General features: G+C 37.7%; 1 pseudogene; it reads right to left on the bottom strand.

Moving 5' to 3' along the window:
* Nucleotides 1–2,076: 2,076 nt before the first annotated feature.
* LOC107727491 (beta-1,3-galactosyltransferase 2-like) lies at nt 2,077–4,073 on the bottom strand (annotated as a pseudogene).
* Between the last annotated feature and the right edge of the window lie 2,127 nt (nt 4,074–6,200).

Below are 6,200 nucleotides of genomic sequence, written 5' to 3'. Positions count from 1 at the left end.
ATTAATGACAACATTTTCATTTTGGGGTGGAGTATCCCTTTAACTTAATGATTGCTATCGGGATGTGAAGACTTTCAACCAGCATAACAAAAAATGTTTCTGAAGACAATCACCTATTGCACCTTTAAGACGTAATCGACTGTGTATACGTGAATACTCGTCAAAACAGACAATTCAGCGTTGCATTTTTCCCCATTCAAAACTATACGAGTGACACGTCTTGTCCACAAGGATCTGTTTTCTTTCAAATCAAAGCGTAAATACACCTAGAAAACGCGGCTGACACCGAAGAGTGTAAGATGCCTGCATTCAGCTCATATTCTCCAAAATGGGTAATCGACTGTGTTTACGTGAATACTTGTCAAAACAGACAATTCAGCATCATTTTGTGTGTAATTCTCCGTTCATGCGACGCGAGAGAGTACTTGTGTGCTGTGTGAGACGCGCTTTCTGTGTGTGTATGCTTTGGTGTCTGCGCTCAGAAAACCGGACCGAATTGAGTTCTCTCTTGCGTCGTCAAATTTATCCATGTCTGCTCTTCTCTTACTCCCACATATTGACATTTTTTAACGTTTTATGAGACGTGCAGCAAGTGTATGTTAGCTTATGTCCCGAAGGATGATACAGTTCAAATGTACGCATCTAACCTCCTAACCATACAGCAGATTCGTTCTGAATGAATCTCTTCCCAAATCCAGGTGGGATCCCTAACATTTTTGTCTCGTTTTTTATTCATTGATGAAAATGTCAATAGATATTCGTCATTGTTTTTGTCATTCAAAATGAGTTTTAGTTCGTTATCGTCTCGTTTTCGTCGGAGAAAAAATGTCGTCGACGAAAATTGACAAAAATTATTCGTCAACGAAATTAACACTGTAATGGACCAATCTGAAGGCATGAACATGTACAATTTTCTAACAGCAAGAGCAAACACCTTCAACAAGTTTAACAATTTTTTGATGTTTTTAATGTTTAAGTCTCTTATGATCACCAAGGCTGCATTTATTTGATCAAAACACAGTAAAACAGTAATGCAGTTAAAGTAATTTTAACGTTTAAAAATGTAATTTATCCCTGTGATCAAAGCTGAATTTTCAGCATCATTAGTCACATGATCCTTCAGAAATCACTCTTAAATGCTGATTTGCTGCACAAGAAACATTTTAAATGATCAATGTTGAAAATTGTGCTGCTTCATATTTTTTGGGAAACCATGAAACTTTTTTTCAGGATTATTTGATGTATAGAAAATTTAAAAAATGCATTTATTTGAAATAGAAGTCTTTTGTAACAATGCAAGTCTTTACTGTAACTGTGTTTTCAGCGATTTAACAATTGAATGCATCCTTGCTTAATAAAAAGTATTCCTTTTTAAAAAAATAAAAAATGTACCCCGACCATTTGAGCGGTAGTGTGTGGTGCCGCTGTCGTAGAACACGCATGCGCTGCACCTTGTTTACGTGCAGAGGAAAGCACGCACATGTGTCATGGTACTTTCCATAATGACGGCGGACGGGATGAGGAGGAGAAGAATTGCTGAATAAAGTCATTAATTTTGTTTTCTTTGCACACAAAAAGTATTCTCGTAGCTTCATAAAATTACGGTTGAACCCCTGATGTCACATGGACTATTTTTACAAAGTTCTTGGTACCTTTCTGGGCCTTGAACGTGGTAGGACCCTAGCTGTATATGGAGGTTCAGAAAGCTCTCAGATGTCATCAAAAATATCTTAATTTGTGTTCCAAAGATGAACGAAGGTCTTCCGGGTTTGGAACGACATGAGGGTGAGTAATTAATGACAGAATTTTCATTTTTGGGTGAACTATCCCTTTAAAGACCTATTTTGCTGCATGTTTACAATCCTATTCATCATAAGAATTCATATTTAAAACAACTTGTGTTTTATAACAATTTAATCATTCAGATTTGTAAAGATGACCAATCATAAAAATTACAGTAGTGAAAATCAAATAAAAAAACACCGGTAAGGTTGTCCAGAACCCTCCTGTGCTTTAATCTGTGCTTTAAACCTTCGAAAAGTACGAAACGTCGTCACAACTTGATGATAAAACCTTCTACCCAGTCGTTTGACAGGGATTGTGCTTGTTGCTCTGCAGATGCTGCCAGTACTGGATGAGCTCATTGGAATGAAACCCATGAGAGGTGATCAGGTTGCTGTACCTACAGCTAGAGTAGGGCACTCGCCAGTGATTGAACAGCAGTTCATTTGGTGGTGGCGTTGGTTCTATCTTCAGTTTAGCTAGACATATACCCACGTAAACATCTTCTAAATGCAGTCTGGGTACGGTCAGAGATGCCACGTAAATCCTTCGAGCCACATCGAACAAAATGTGGGGTATCGTCTACCAGGATACACTTCTAGGGGCATGTACCATTTACTCTCTTTGTTTCGGTTTGGGGACAGGTCTGGCATAAGGTGTCCTGTAAAATATCTTTGTTTTGGTTGCCCTTCGGGCTTTAGGAGTTTTTCTATGAGGTATTCGGTGTTGACAAACATGTCACTGTCTGTCTTCATGACGTATTTGGCCTCGGGACAGTACTTTGTGATCCAGTACATCCCCATCAGCGTTTTCAGGGTAAGGTTGTTGTAAGTATCCCTGTAATCTTGCTGGATGATATCATGATATCGATGACTTTCTAACTCTATTGTGTGCTGCAGTTTGCTGCCATTTCTTTGGGTGTCTTTATTTACACCTATGAAAAAAAGGCGGATGAACCCCAAACCCCCAGCCACGCTTTCATCGGCCCATGTTTTCCTGATTGCGTCCCTGGCGTCCGTTTTCGTGGGCTCAGCCGCAATCAAAAGCACTAAGAAAGGAGCTCGCTGCAGACATGCGTTCGGCTCGTTGAGGATGTACATGTAAGGCTCAACTCTAAGTATCCACGCCGCTGTCATCTCTTCGCTCGAACTGATGTTCAAAAGCAAGGAGTTTTCCAACCCCTGCTGCAAACTTTCATCTGAAGCTGAGATGACATTTTCATTTGATGTTAGAGGAGTAGGGGACTCTTTAAGCTCCCTCAACTTGTTGGGATTTTGGATTTTGTGTGGAAAAAGCCAGTGACCCTGAATAACGAGGCCTACCACAAACACGAGCACAATGAGGAAAAGGGCCACACTGCAGTATCTGTGCCTCATCTTCCATCGCATGATCTCTTTGGGTTCGTTGGATTTGTCAAGCCTCGCAGAGTAAACAGCGAGTCCAGATATGTGGAAACCTGCAAATAAAAAAGGGAAAAAAATTTATTTACTTATGATACTGCACAAAATGTGCAATATTTTAATTATGTGTAATAGATTTAAATGTGGCATTTTCAAATGGAGCTCAGTGTGCTACACTCTTCTTGGTATACATAAACATTGTGGATGGACCAGTTCCACCCTGGTCCTTGTGGAATCAACTTTGTGCAAGTGTGAAACATCTGTTTTTGTGCTGCTTTCAGTACTAAAACTTAAATGATCATCTCATGTGGTTTGCATCCATCAGGCTTCAAATAAAAACACAAAGCAAATGAGACCAAATTAGTTGTTCACCAAAATGATCATGTGCTACAGCTGAAAATCCTTAATGTCACAACATATAAGTGAAGTTGAAATTTAGCCTTTCGTAGTTCATAGTATTTTTCACTGCACTATTGCTATTTTACAATTTATTCAAATAATATATTATAAAATATATTTTGCAGGCATAGTGCACCAATCAACAACTGCTTGCTTGTGTACACCAGAAAGCAGTTTTATGTGTCCTCAGTGTACAAAAACACAAATGCTGTGAACGCTTTTGAACTGATATATTATTAATATTTTAAAGTGTTAACTTGGCTGTAGTTTTAGTTCTACAAAACATTGCACTTTAGAGTTTAAACAAAACAGTTCACACAAACAGTGTTTTAAAGGTTAGAAGGAAATCTGTTTATTATAGAAATATTATTATTATAATTGTTGCTACTACAGCCTTTGTGTTGTCTGGTTTGACGTACCTTTCTCTTGGACTGAATGAGATGCTCGCTGTTCGTCAGTCCTGTTGCAGATAGATGCTGTGGGCTTTGCCATTGTATCTTTTTATAGCTCTTGTCATTTAAGTCTCTACCTCATCCTATGGTTTGCCACTCCTTTTCTTTACAGTCTGAGTGCAAAGAAGATATTTTTACTTGAATAATGATCAACGATGTACACCTGACTCAGACTTAGCAACATCAAGCACCGCAAGCAAATTGCAGGTTTAGTAGCCCCAGCACACCATTTATGTGCTCTTTATATTTGTAACCCTTATTATTTTAATCTCTCTCTCTCTCTCCACACTATGGGATTGTATGGATAAAGTCAATAAATAATTAGTCAACCTGATTTTGTTCTAAAGTTGTATTACCTTATGTTACCATACCTTTACAAAAATCATGCTTGCACCTGTCCATTTTAAATAACCACCTTTTTTTCTCAAATAATCATAATCAATAATAATGTCATTAAATAATCCCATGCAACTCGTCCCATATTCTGATGTTTTCTTAAGGCATACTGTAGGGTTTGCTGAAAAACAAACCGAAAATATAATCTCTTATTAAGCAACAATTTTCGCACACAAGTGAATCATTTAGAGAAATCGAGATTAATAATAAAACCATGACATGAAACACAAGGCCTGTAAACCTGAAAAGACATTCAGCTGTCACATGAACGAATAATGTATAGAAAGCTATACCTAACCCAATTATTCTTTTTTATTTGTATTCATAATTAAAACTGTGTCCATTTACACGTAGTGCAACTAGCCTGCCTTGTTGGCAGAGGCTATTTAACTACGCCCACCAACGTGTGGTTGGGCTACCCCTTACGAAAAATACGTTTATTCAAGTGTGCTATTAGTATACTTCTTTTAAACTAAAAATAGGAAAGTATACTTTGTCTACTTTTTATGTACTTCTCAGAAATGGGCTTTATGTACTTGTCAGAGCCAATTTAGTCCCAAGGAGTATTGAAATAGTACACTTACAAGTATACTACTAGTACACTGATATTTGTATACTTACGACATAAAGTATACTTAAAAATATACTTGAACTTTACTTAAGTATACTTACTAAAATAAACTTGAAGTATACTACTTTTTGGTAAGGGTGTACAACATTACAAAAGACAGCTGTCTACAACAACAGCTCTAGTGTTGTAGATGGTAAAGCACGTATTGCAGTCTTTTTGATGCGATCAACCCGAGTCCGAATCCGCCTTTTTGCCGCACTTGTTCTTCTCCCTTTTCACATCTCAAATCACATCAGAAAGGCATTTATTTTCAATAAAAATGAAGGAAATAATTGAAAAGCTGAAAATAAAGTATCAAGTAGGGTTAGGGGAAGGTGTAGGTAATATACTGTTTTATAATGTACTGAGGTGCAGATATTTGTCACTGTTTGCAATAGGTAGTATAAATAAGTTCATGCTTCAGATCAGTTGCTGCCTTAAATTAGGGCTGCCAACTTTTGAGTTCAACTTGGAGTGGGAATGCCTACAGTGGGTGGGGGGTTTGGTTGGAGTTGTTTTGTTCCAAATAGATAGATAGATAAGCCCCCCAGTAGGGGCTTGTAATGGCACGGAGGAGACAGAGACGTGCGCGAACTTGCCTTTTATAACATATTTCCGCTGTTCGATTAATTCAGCAAGCAGTAGTGCTTCCTCCTCCTGCCGTGTTCGGTTTTCTTTTGGAATCCATGGTGGCTGATTAAATGAGCATGGCATGGTACGCTGTGTAATACAACCTTCTCCTCCAGCACAATTCCCATGTTGAAGACCTCATGTAAAAAGGTGTACTGCAGTGCAACTTCATAGTCTATTACAAGGCCAACTTGCATGCCCTTCATCTCACCATGAGCCTTTAAAATGGCAAAGTAATATTGAAAAAATTACACACAGTTGGTTATTATATACACTATACACTGAGGAAGTTCACTATACACTGAAATACTTGGAGGAAACAAATTAGATATTTTTATATGTTGCTTATGTGAGTAAATGCTTCTCAAATGTGACCCTGGAGCACAAAACCAGTCATAAGTAGCACGGGTATATTTGTAGCAATAGCCAACAATACATTGTATGGGTCAAAATTATAGATTTTTCTTTTATGCCAAAAATAATTAGGATATTAAGTAAAGATCATGTTCCATGAAGATAGTTAGTAAATTT

This window comes from Sinocyclocheilus rhinocerous, unplaced genomic scaffold (assembly GCF_001515625.1).
Source record: "Sinocyclocheilus rhinocerous isolate Xijiao unplaced genomic scaffold, SAMN03320098_v1.1 scaffold306, whole genome shotgun sequence".
Taxonomy (NCBI): Eukaryota; Metazoa; Chordata; class Actinopteri; order Cypriniformes; family Cyprinidae; genus Sinocyclocheilus; species Sinocyclocheilus rhinocerous.
This window is presented reverse-complemented; position numbering and strand designations above follow the sequence as displayed.